The sequence below is a fragment of the Hippopotamus amphibius genome, chromosome 14, assembly GCF_030028045.1.
Source record: "Hippopotamus amphibius kiboko isolate mHipAmp2 chromosome 14, mHipAmp2.hap2, whole genome shotgun sequence".
NCBI classification, from domain to species: Eukaryota; Metazoa; Chordata; class Mammalia; order Artiodactyla; family Hippopotamidae; genus Hippopotamus; species Hippopotamus amphibius.
Window position 1 is genome coordinate 31,794,366 of NC_080199.1, and position 13,217 is coordinate 31,807,582.

Genomic DNA, 13,217 nt, shown 5'->3' on the forward strand with positions numbered 1-13,217 from the left:
ATACTGTCTTGATCACTATGGCCTTGTAGTATAGTTTGAAGTCAGGAAGCCTGATTCCACCAACTCCATTTTTCCTTCTCAAGATTGCTTTGGCTATTCGGGGTCTTTTGCGTTTCCATACAAATCATAAGATTTCTTGCTCTAGTTCTGTGAAAAATGCCATTGGTAATTTGATCGGGATTGCATTGAATCTGTAAATTGCTTTGGGTAGTACAGACATTTTCACGATGTTGATTCTTCCAATCCAGGAACATGGTATGTCCCTCCATCTGTTTGTGTCGTCTTTGATTTCTTTCATCAATGTCTTAAAGTTTTCTGCATACAGATCTTTTGCCTCCTTAGGCAGGTTTATTCCTAGGTATTTTATTCTTTTGGTTGCAATGGTGAATGGGAGAGTTTCCTTAATTTCTCTTTCTGCTCTTCCGTTGTTAGTGTATAGGAATGCAAGAGATTTCTGTGCATTAATTTTGTATCCTGCTACTTGACTAAACTCATCAATGAGTGCTAGCAGTTTTCTGGTAGAGTCTTTAGGGTTTTCTATATATAATATCATGTCATCTGCAAAGAGTGACAATTTTACTTCTTCTTTTCCAATTTGGATTCCTTTGATTTCTTTTTCTTCTCTGATTGCTGTGGCTAAAACTTCCAAAACTATGTTGAATAATAGTGGTGAGAGTGGGCACCCTTGTCTTGTTCCGGTTTTTAGGGGGAATTCTTCCAGTTTTTCTCCATTGAGAACAATGTTGGCTTTTGGTTTTGCATATATGGCTTTTATTATGTTGAGGTAATTTCCTTCTATGCCCATTTTCTGGAGAGCTTTTATCATAAATGGATGTTGAACTTTGTCAAAAGCTTTTTCTGCATCTATTGAAATGATCATATGGTTTTTATCCTTCAATTTGTTGATATGATGTATCACGTTGATTGATTTGCGTATATTGAAGAATCCTTGCATCCCAGGGATAAACCCCACTTGATCATGGTGTATGATTTTTTTAATGCGCTGTTGCAGTCTGTTAGCTAGTATTTTGTTGAGGATTTTTGTATCTATATTCATCAGTGATATTGGTCTATAGTTTTCTTTTTTTGTGACATCTTTGCCTGGTTTTGGTATCAGGGTGATGGTAGCCTCGTAGAATGAGTTTGGGAGTGCTCCGCCTTCTGCAATATTTTGGAAGAGTTTGAGAAGGATAGATGTTAACTCTTCTTGAAATGTTTGATAGAATTCGCCTGTGAACCCATCTGGTCCTGGGCTTTTGTGTGTTGGGAGATTTTTAATCACTGCCTCAATTTCCGTACTTGTGATTGGTCTGTTCATGGTTTCTATTTCTTCCTGGTTCAGTCTTGGAAGATTGTATTTTTCTAAGAATGTATCCATTTCTTCCAGGTTATCCAATTGATTGGCATATAGTTGCTTGTAGTAGTCTCTCATGATGTTTTGTATTTCTGAGGTGTCCGTTGTTACTTCTCCTTTTTCATTTCTAATTCTGTTGATTTTCATCTTCTCCCTTTTTTTCTTGATGAGTCTGGCTAATGGTTTATCAATTTTGTTAATCTTCTCAAAGAACCAGCTTTTAGTTTTATTTATTTTTCTTATGGTTTCTTTCCTTTCTTTTTCATTTATTTCTGCTCTGATCTTTATGATTTCTATCCTTCTGCTCACTTTAGGGTTTCTTTGTTCTTCTTTCTCTAGTTGTTTTAGGTGTAAGGTTAGGTTGTTTATTCGATCATTTTCTTGTTTCTTAAGGTAGGACTGTATTGCTATAAACTTCCCCCTTAGAACTGCTTTTGCTGCATCCCATAGGTTTTGGGTTGTTGTGTTTTCGTTGTCATTTGTTTCTAGATATTTTTTGATTTCCTCTTTGATTTCTTTAGTGATTCCTTGGTTGTTTAAGAGTGAATTGTTTAGCCTCCATGTGTTTGTCTTTTTTGCAGTTTTTTTCCTGTAATTGATATCTAGTCTCATGGCGTTGTGGTCTGAGAAGATGCTTGATATGATTTCAATTTTCTTGAATTTGCTGAGGTTTGATTTGTGACCCAAGATGTGATCTATCCTGGAAAATGTTCCGTGTGCACTTGAGAAGAACGTGTATTCTGTCGTTTTTGGATGGAATGTCCTATAAATATCAATTAAGTCGAGATGGTCTAATGTGTCATTTAAAGCTTGTGTGTCTTTATTGATTTTCTGTTTGGATGATCTGTCCATTGATGTAAGTGGGGTGTTCAAGTCTCCCACTATTATTGTGTTACTGTCGATGTCCCCTTTTATAGCTGTTCGCATTTGCCTTATGTATTGAGGTGCTCCTATATTGGGGGCATAGATATTTACCATTGTGATATGTTCTTCTTGGATGGATCCCTTGATCATTATGTAGTGTCCTTCCTTGTCTCTTTTAATAGTCTTTACTTTCAAGTCTAATTTGTCTGATATGAGTATTGCTACTCCAGCTTTCTTTTGACTTCCATTTGCATGGAATATCTTTTTCCATCCCTTCACTTTCAGTCTATATGTATCCCTTGGTCTGAAGTGGGTTTCTTGGAGGCAGCATATAGAAGGGTCTTGTCTTTGTATCCATTCAGCCAGTCTGTGTCTTTTGGTTGGAGCATTTAATCCATTTACATTTAAGGTGATTATTGACATGTGTGTTCCAATGACCATTTTCTTAATTGTTTTGAGTTTGTATTTGTAGGTGTTTTCCTTTTCTTGTGTTTCCTACTTAGAGAAGTTCCTTTAGCACTTGTTGTAAGGCTGGTTTGGTGGTGCTGAATTCTCTTAACTTTTGCTTGTCTGGAAAGCTTTTGATTTCTCCCTCAAATCTGAATGAGATTCTTGCTGGGTAGAGTATTCTTGGCTGTAGGTTGCTCTCTTTCAGGACTTTCAGGATATCCTGCCATTCCCTTCTGGCCTGCAGAGTTTCTGTAGAAAGGTCAGCTGTTATCCTGATGGGTTTTCCCTTATATGTTGTTTGTTGCTTTTCTCTTGCTGCTTTTAATATTTTTTCTTTGTGTTTAGTTGTCGTCAGTTTGATTAATATGTGTCTCGGTGTATTTCTCCTTGGGTTTATTCTGTATGGGACTCTCTGTGCTTCTTGGACTTGGTGAATTATTTCCTTTCCCATGTTGGGGAAGTTTTCCACTATAACCTCTTCAAATATTTTCTCAGACCCTTTCTTGTTTTCTTCTTCTTCTGGGATGCCTATAATTCGAATGTTGGTACGCTTAATGTTATCACTGAGGTCTCTGAGACTGTCTTCTAATCTTTTTATTTTTTTTTCTTTTTCCTGCTCTGTGGCAGTTATTTCCCCCATTCTATCTTCCAACTCACTTATTCGTTCTTCTGCCTCAGTCATTCTGCTGGTTATAGCATCTAGAGTATTTTTAATTTCAGTTATTTTGTTATCCATTGCTGTTTGTTTTTCTGAGTTCTTATGAACTGTTTCTTGTACTTTCTCTATTTTGTTATCGAGATTTTGTATCATTTTTACTATCATGACTCTAAATTCCTTTTCAGGCATTTTTCCTATTTCCTCCTCATTTATTTGGTCTTGTGGGTTTTTTTCCTGCTCCTTTGCCTGCATGGTGTTTCTTTGTTTCCTCATGGTTGTCCAAACTTTTGGGGTTGCTTGTCCTTGGGTTTTTTTGCGTTATTCTGTGACCAGCAGAGGTTCCTTTATTGTTCGTCTGTAAGCGTCGGTGTGTGGGGAGGGAGAGGGTACAATAGTGGCTCCTTCTCCTGGGGGGGAGTGAGCAGTGGCGCACTGATGTCTCAGTCAGGCTTGGAGGTGCCTGTTGCAGAGGGCGCTGGTGGCTCAGGCGTAAACAGAAAGTCTTAGAGTTGGGCCTCTCTCGGGGGTTTTTTTCTTTTCTTTTCTTTTTTTTTTTTCCTCTCGGCAGCCTCCCTGCTGCTGGCGTTGCAAGGGGTTTTAATCTAGCCCCACCCGAGTGCCTGAGGGTACTTGTTATCCCTGAGCACCTTAGGTGGCCCGCAGGGCGTCTCTCCACTGCCTGTTGCAGAGGCGCGGAAAGAGAGAGAGAGGCTATGCGCGTGGCTCCTCCCAGCCGCCAGTGAGCCTGCAGCCTCCAGCCGCCATCACGGCCGGGCAGCTCTCAGGAACGGGCACTCCTCGCCGCGGGCCTCCTCCCTCCTGTCCTCTCGGTCCGTCACCCTACCGGCAACAATGTTTCCCACACTGAACCAGCTCTCCTGCTCCCACACTCCCGCTCTTGGACCCTCCGTTCAGCCGCGGATCGATGTCTTGGTCCGGGAACGCTGAGCTGCGCTGCGGACCCTCCGAATGTTTCTCACTCCCTCCCGTCTGCCACAGCTCCGCCGCTTCACCCTCTTTGAGCCCTCGTAGATGCCTCCCTACCGGCTATGTCGGGCTCCCCGCAGTCCCATCCGGTGTCCGAGGCCGTCTGCTGGTGTTCAGCTGGTTCTCTGTGAGAATTACTGCGTCCTTCCATGCATTCCCAATGCATCTGTGGGGAGGGATGCACTCCACGTCTCTCTACTTCGCCGCCGTCTAAATTCACCTGATTCCCTCTTCTGCGTGGCTGCTGTGACCACAACTTCAGGTCTACATCCACAAGCAACAAATACCCTGGAGACCCAAGTCCCCTCACAAGTTCACACATCCTTAACCATGAATATGCCCTTGGCATGGCCTGTTTGTTAATTTGATAATAAATAATAAGAAATGTTATCTTCATCCCTTCTGAGTTAACATTCCTGCCTAGTCTCAAATCTAGATCAAACTTTGTGAAGTCCAAACTCACACATCAAGAAGTCAGGATTGGAGAAAAGATGGTGGCAAAGTAGAGAGACGTGGAGTGCATCCCTCTCCACAGATGCATTGGGAATGCACGGAAGGACGCAGTCATTCCCACAGAGAACCAGCTGAACACCAGCAGACGGCCTCAGACACCAGAAAGGGCTGCGGGGAGCCCGACATAGCCGGTAGGGAGGCATCTACGAGGGCTCAGAGAGGGTGAAGTGGCGGAGCTGTGGCAGACGGGAGGGAGTGAGAAACACATGGAGGGTCCGCAGCGCAGCTCAGCGTTCCCGGACCGAGACATCGATCCGCGGCTGAATGGAGGGTCCAGGAGCGGGAGCGTGGGAACCAGAGAGCTGGGTCAGGGGGAGAAACATTGTTGCCGGTAGGGTGACGGACCGAGAGGACAGGAGGGAGGAGGTCCGCGGAGAGGAGTGCCCGTCCCTGAGAGCTGCCCGGCCATGATGGCGGCTGGAGGCTGCAGGCTCCCGGGCGGGGGGGGAGGAGCCGCGTGCATAGCCTCTCCCTCTCTTTCGGTGCCTCTGCAACAGGCAGTGGAGAGACGCCCTGCGGGCCACCTAAGGCACTCAGGGATAACAAGCACCCTCAGGCACTCGGGCGGGGCTAGATTAAAACTCCTTGCAATGCCAGCAGCAGGGAGGCTGCCAAGAGAAAAAAAAAACCAGCATCAAAAAGAAAAAACCCCGAGAGAGGCCCAACTCTAAGACTTTCTGTGTACGCCTGAGCCACCAGCGCCCTCTGCAACAGGCACCTCCAAGCCTGACTGAAACAACAGTGCGCCACTGCTCACTCCCTCCCAGGAGAAGGAGCCACTATTGTACCCTCTCCCTCCCCACACACCGATGCTTACAGACGAACAATAAAGGAACCTCTGCTGGTCACAGAATAACGCAAAAAAAAACCCAAGGCAAGGAGAAGGACATTTACAGCTGAGACGCTAAGGAAACAGAAATAGTAGTATCAATACCTATTGAACTGGTCCATTCTGAGATCAGTTCTGGATTTTTTTTTTTTTTCTTTTCTTTCTCTCTCTCTCTTTTTTTTTTTTTTTTTGATTTATTAAATACGATCTTAGCCCTAAGGGATCTACAAGTTTTATAACATAATTTTTTAAGGTTATTTTTTATTCTTTTTTTTTTTTTTTTTTTTTTTTGCCTTTTTGTATACTTCTATATCTAGCTAAGTTTTTGGTAGTACGGACAAAATATCTCTCATACTTTCCTTTCATCCCTATCTTTTATACACTTCTATTCCTTTCTTTTTCTTTGCATATTTCCAACCACATTACGCTCTTCTGTTCCCCTTTCTTCCAGCCATTTTAAGTGTATTTTATCTTAACATACTTATAAGCAACACTATCGGTCTGCTCAGACTCCTTGCTCTATTCTCCAGATGATGCACTGCCTTGGTATTAATATTAGGCTGTTGTCTTTATCTTAGTTCTTAGTACAGTTGTCTAATTACATTCTGAGAATCTCCATTCTCTCTGGTGGTACTCCAGCTCATTTCTATATTTGATCCTAGCTTACAAAATCTCTCTGGATTGATGTTTGTATGTGTAGGGTGTTATTTGTTGTTTGTTTGCTTTTGCTTTTGTCTCTGATTTGTTCTGTTTCAGTTGTCAATTTCTGCTGGGTTTCTCTTTGAATATCTGATAGCACACTGGGGTACTGTCAGGTCTCTCTAGAGCCTTATGTCCTAACGGATTCAATAATTGTGTGTCTTATACATGTATGTGTTTCCTAGACTGAATATTCGTTTAATCCAATACTTGGACATTAGTCTGAGGCTTGGACAGTCTTCTATAAACACCTCTATCACCAGGAAAAGCAACCCCAAAAGCTTGGACAACCATGAGGAAACAAAGAAACACCATGCAGGCAAAGGAGCAGGAAAAAAACCCACAAGACCAAATAAATGAGGAGGAAATAGGAAAAATGCCTGAAAAAGAATTTAGAGTAATGATAGTCGAAATGATACAAAATCTCGATAACAAAATAGAGAAAGTACAAGAAACAGTTCATAAGAACTCAGAAAAACAAACAGCAATGGATAACAAAATAACTGAAATTAAAAATACTCTAGATGCTATAACCAGCAGAATGACTGAGGCAGAAGAACGAATAAGTGAGTTGGAAGATAGAATGGGAGAAATAAACGCCACAGAGCAGGAAAAAGAAAAAAAAATAAAAAGACTAGAAGACAGCCTCAGAGACCTCAGTGATAACCTTAAACGTACCAACATTCGAATTATAGGCATCCCAGAAGAAGAAGAAAACAAGAAAGGGTCTGAGAAAATATTTGAAGAGGTTATAGTGGAAAACTTCCCCAACATGGGAAAGGAAATAATTCACCAAGTCCAAGAAGCACAGAGAGTCCCATACAGAATAAACCCAAGGAGAAATACACCGAGACACATATTAATCAAACTGACGACAACTAAACACAAAGAAAAAATATTAAAAGCAGCAAGAGAAAAGCAACAAACAACATATAAGGGAAAACCCATCAGGATAACAGCTGACCTTTCTACAGAAACTCTGCAGGCCAGAAGGGAATGGCAGGATATCCTGAAAGTCCTGAAAGAGAGCAACCTACAGCCAAGAATACTCTACCCAGCAAGAATCTCATTCAGATTTGAGGGAGAAATCAAAAGCTTTCCAGACAAGCAAAAGTTAAGAGAATTCAGCACCACCAAACCAGCCTTACAACAAGTGCTAAAGGAACTTCTCTAAGTAGGAAACACAAGAAAAGGAAAACACCTACAAATACAAACCCAAAACAATTAAGAAAATGGTCATTGGAACACACATGTCAATAATCACTTTAAATGTAAATGGATTAAATGCTCCAACCAAAAGACACAGACTGGCTGAATGGATACAAAGACAAGACCCTTCTATATGCTGCCTCCAAGAAACCCACTTCAGACCAAGGGATACATATAGACTGAAAGTGAAGGGATGGAAAAAGATATTCCATGCAAATGGAAGTCAAAAGAAAGCTGGAGTAGCAATACTCATATCAGACAAATTAGACTTGAAAGTAAAGACTATTAAAAGAGACAAGGAAGGACACTACATAATGATCAAGGGATCCATCCAAGAAGAACATATCACAATGGTAAATATCTATGCCCCCAATATAGGAGCACCTCAATACATAAGGCAAATGCGAACAGCTATAAAAGGGGACATCGACAGTAACACAATAATAGTGGGAGACTTGAACACCCCACTTACATCAATGGACAGATCATCCAAACAGAAAATCAATAAAGACACACAAGCTTTAAATGACACATTAGACCATCTCGACTTAATTGATATTTATAGGACATTCCATCCAAAAACGACAGAATACACGTTCTTCTCAAGTGCACACGGAACATTTTCCAGGATAGATCACATCTTGGGTCACAAATCAAACCTCAGCAAATTCAAGAAAATTGAAATCATATCAAGCATCTTCTCAGACCACAACGCCATGAGACTAGATATCAATTACAGGAAAAAAACTGCAAAAAAGACAAACACATGGAGGCTAAACAATTCGCTCCTAAAGAAGTCAGGAAGGGGCTTCCTAGGTGGTGCAGTGGTTAGGAGTCCGCCTGCCAATGCAGGGGACACGGGTTCGATCCCTGCTCTGGGAGGATCCCACATGCTGCGGAGCAACTAGGCCCGTGTGCCACAACTGTTGAGCCTGCGCTTTAGAGCCCGTGAAACACAACTATTGAGCCCATCTGCCACAACTACTGAAGCCCACATGCCTGGAGCCCGTGCTCTGCAACGGGAGAAGCCATGGCAATGAGGAGCCTTCATACCACAATGAAGAGTAGCCCCCGCTCACTGCAACTACAGAAGGCCTGCACGCAGCAGCGAAGACCCAACTCAACCAATAAATAAATTAAAAAAAAACACGCTAAAAAAAAAAGTCAGGAAGGATAAATATTAATGTGTGTAGAATATAACTTCAACTTAAAAGTTTTATTAAAATTCCAGTTGGGACACATTATGAGAATATTCTTCACTTGAATCAAATAAACTCCAGGGAGATGGCTGCAGCTTTAAACACATCTCCTATATCTGTTTCAAGGAACTAATCCCTTAAACTCTATCTTCTATTCTCTTAGCTTCCTTGTTACTCTGGAATTCAGTGTCATGTTTCATGGTTGATGGATTTTTTTCATGGCTGATTTTCTAAACTAGCATAGAATCTTTTCCTTAATGTCATCTGATTCTACTGGGATAAAGCTTTATCTGTTATTTACCCTTTTTAGTGGCATGTGAGTCATATATAGAGAAGTACAAAAGTCATAGTCAATAAATTATCATAAAATGAACACACCCAGATGACTACCATGCAGGTCAAGAAACAGATTACCAGTATCCCAGAATCCCCGTTTCAGTCCCTCATGCTCCCTTTACCAACGTCTATTTCCTCTTTCTTCTTCCAAATTAATCACTATCCTGACCTCCTGACCTCTAACACCATGGGTTATTTTTGCATATGTTAACTTATATAAATGGAATCATTATATTTATATATGTGCACATATACACATATACACTATACACATGTAAATATATATCCTTTAACATCTGGCTTTTTTGGCTCAACTTTGCATTTGTGAAATTAATCCAAATTGCTGCATGTAACTTTGGTTTTTCTCTTCCATTTTCATCGTTGCCTAGTGTTTCATAACCATATCACCACTTATCTAATCTACTGTTTGTGTGTAGGAATGAAATTCCCAGTTATATAGTATGTGGTTCCCTAATTAGATATACCCAGTTCTCAAAATTATTGTCCTAACATTCATGCTATATGGATAACTGACATTATCCACATCTCTACCAACACAAGACAATGTCAGTCTTTCATTTTAGCAATTGCAGTGGATGTATAGTTATAGAAACATCTTTAGTGAGTTTACTATCCACTGAGATATCGTCTTTTGTGAGATTCCTTTTCAAGTTTCTTGCCCCTATCTCTGTTGGGTTGTCTCCCATTTTTCTACTGATCGGTAGGTGTGTTTAATCTATTTTGGATATAAATTTTTCATCATTTACATGTGTTGCATGTATTTTCACCCATGGCTTGCCTTTTCATGATACATAAAAATCTATCAATTTAATATAGTCTATTTTATAAATATTTTTCTTTGTGGGCTTGCCTTTCATATTGGGATCTATCATTTACCTAGAATTTATATATGGTGTGGGATAAATGAACTTTTTCTGTATAAATATCAAACAGACCCAAGACCATTTATTAAAAAGGTGACTTTTTCCTCACTGCTCTGGAGAGAAAAAAAAATTCATAAATCAAATATCTATATATTAATGAAAGCTGAAACATTTCTCCTCTAAAGGCTAGGACTGGAATCAAAAGTTACATTTTATCTCTAATCAGTTGATTGTAAACATCTGGGACACAGTACCAGGAAAGATTCTGAGGTCACATCTGGGCTCAGTGAAAGAGAATCACGGTTGAATAACAGTGACCACTATTGCCTCAGGACACATGATGAAGGAAACAGCATCTCTTTCATATCCTTAGACTAAACAATTACAAAGGGGAAATAAAACCACATGAAGAAAAGGGGACTAAACTACATTTCATAAGCCTTAGTATCCTAAATTATCTTTTTCTAATTTCCAGCTTCATCACTATGATGTAGGTAATACCTGAAAATAAGGAAGGATTCTCAAAGACCTCAAAATTCTCTGGCTTCTACCCACAAGAGCATAAAGCCAAGAGAGAGAGAGTAGATTTCTTCTCTCTCCCACCTAATATAAACCTTGCCTTTTGTGGTAAACAGCCTCCAAGGTGGCCTGCAATTTATCTTGCCTCCTGGATTTTTGCATCTGAGTTTAGGTTATAAAAGTCCTGGCTCCATCTTGGAAGCTCTAAGTCTTTCTTTCTTCTTTTTTTCTTTTTTTAATTTTTTTATTGGAGTATAATTGCCTTACAATGTCTGTTAGTTTCTGCTGTACAATGAAGTAAGTAAGCTATATGTGTACATATATCCCCTCCCTCTTGTACCTCCCTCATCCCCATCTCACCGTCTAGGTCGTCACAAAACTCTGAGCTGAGCTCCTGTGCTATACAACAGGTTCCCACTAGCTATCTATTTTACACATGGCAGTATATATATGTCTTGATTCACTTGCTCTAAGGTAAGCCAGCTGCCTTTCTAGAGGGAGTCCCGTGGAGAAACCCATATAAGTGAGTTTGGAAGGGGATTTCCAAGGCTCGCAGACAACTGGGAGTGGAAGCAGATCCTTCTTCAGTTGATCCTTACAAATGATTGCAGCCTCAGCAATAAATTCACTGTGGTCTCCTGTGAACCCTGAGCCAAAACCACTTAAACTGCTCCTGGATGCCGCTGAAACTGGAAGGTAATACCTCTTTGCTGCTTTAAGCTGCTAAGTTTGGGGGTGATTTGTTGTGCAGAAGAGAGAACTGAGGTACTTTCTTGGTTCTGGTTTATGTTCTGAGAACTTGTCTCTAAAAACTACCACGTTCAGTATGTTGTAATCTAACACAGATTCACCAACATTTGTAAGAGACACACATCCACAGAAAATGTGTCAGGGTCCGTTTATATGTCTCATTCTGCCTCCCTGATTTTAAATATTTGTTTCCACCACATGGAATCATCTAAACCTTGTTCTCTATCTATCTACTTATCACTCATCCTTCAAATCCTCCTTCAAGTGATGCTTCTTACATAAAAGCTTTTTTTTTTTTTTTTTTTTTAACCATCAGGCCAGAACTACCCAATCATTTTTAAAATCCTATGGTGTATATTCTACACAGCACAGTTGAGCAGTGAAATGTCTTGTGCTGTTTTGTCAGCATGATCCTCTTTAGTCTTATCTTCATAATGAAGCCATCAGCCCCTGATGAGCTATTTGAGGTCAGCTATCTTATTTTGTAATATTTAGAATCATCTAGCTTTGGGTTAAGCACATATTTGGCATTTAATAACTCTTTATTAGTTGTTTGTCTTATTCAGCAACAGTATCAAACTATCCTAAACCTGATCTTCCTAGTGAAGTGTTGAGAAACTTCCATTTTGTTCCATCATCTTCTAACCATGTCCTGTCTGGGAAGCAGCATTAATATGGGAATATTATGGAATCCTAGTAATGTTTGATTCATCAAGGTAATAACTAAAAAAATATTTTTAGCCATATAAGCACAAAAACCAACACACTCAGAAGTACTTCTGTATTACTTTTTAATAAAGTGTGTGTGTGTGTGTGTGTGTGTGTGTGTGTGCATGTGTGTGTGTGCATTGTATACCGTGTCCATTTGGATGCAGGTGATGTTGGAGGTAAACACGGGAAAGAAACAACATAGGCTTCACTAACTATGATGTTCCAATTACAAATAGAAATAAAGATAGTTATTTAGACATAATTTACCAATAGGATAGCTACAGCAGAAACTTAATGATTTATAAAATGCTATTTTTCTTTCTAATTTCCCATGGGTCATATGGATATTTTAGTCAAGGTTGAAGCAAGTAATGGACATTGCAGTGCAGTATGTGTTTTCCCTTGCTTCATGACTTCATATTACACTTATAAGGGCCAATTTTAGCCTACTGATACATATGCATAACTTGCTCTTTATGAGGGCCATTCAGTTCCCTAAGAGTTCTACTGCTATCTATACAGATTCCCAATTAGAATATTTCTTAATTATTAGAAATATATTACGTACCAAAGGACTACTGGCCAACCTTACCTGGAACACATCTAAAGATGCAGATTATAAGTATCATTTGGGGGATGAGTTAAGGGGAATATATAACGAGAGGTGTTGTGCAGGGGTCAGTTCCCAGTTCATCGCTATTTAACATTTTTCCAATGACCAGGATGATGGAATATCAGGTGTGCTTGTTAAGTCTGCTGATGACATCAGGTAAAAGAAAGAGCCAATATCTTGGCAAACAGAATTAGAATTAAAAATGACCATAATATGTGTGAACAGTGATCAGAAATGGAAAGAACAAAATTGAATATGTATGCATTCCTCTTGTATATGTGATGTAGGATATGAAATGTACAGGTAAGACAACAAAAGACAAAGAAAATACAAACCAACCAGAAATGCTTTCTTCTTTTAAGGTCAGGGGAAATAAATCAAAGAGAATATTAATTTCAGTTTGAAGGTCATCTGCTTTTTCATAAAAAGTGGTGAAATAACAACTACAAGAGCAGCAGTAAAAACAACTGAAAGTTCTTAGGAACAAATGTGAACAGTTTATATATGAACCTGTCTGTAGCCATGTCGATAAGCCAAAATAACCACTTACCATAACAATGTCCTTTCCTCATGTCCTATCATCTTAAAAGATCAGTTATCTACCTAAGGTGGTAAAAACTGAAGTGGAAAAATAGCAAAATG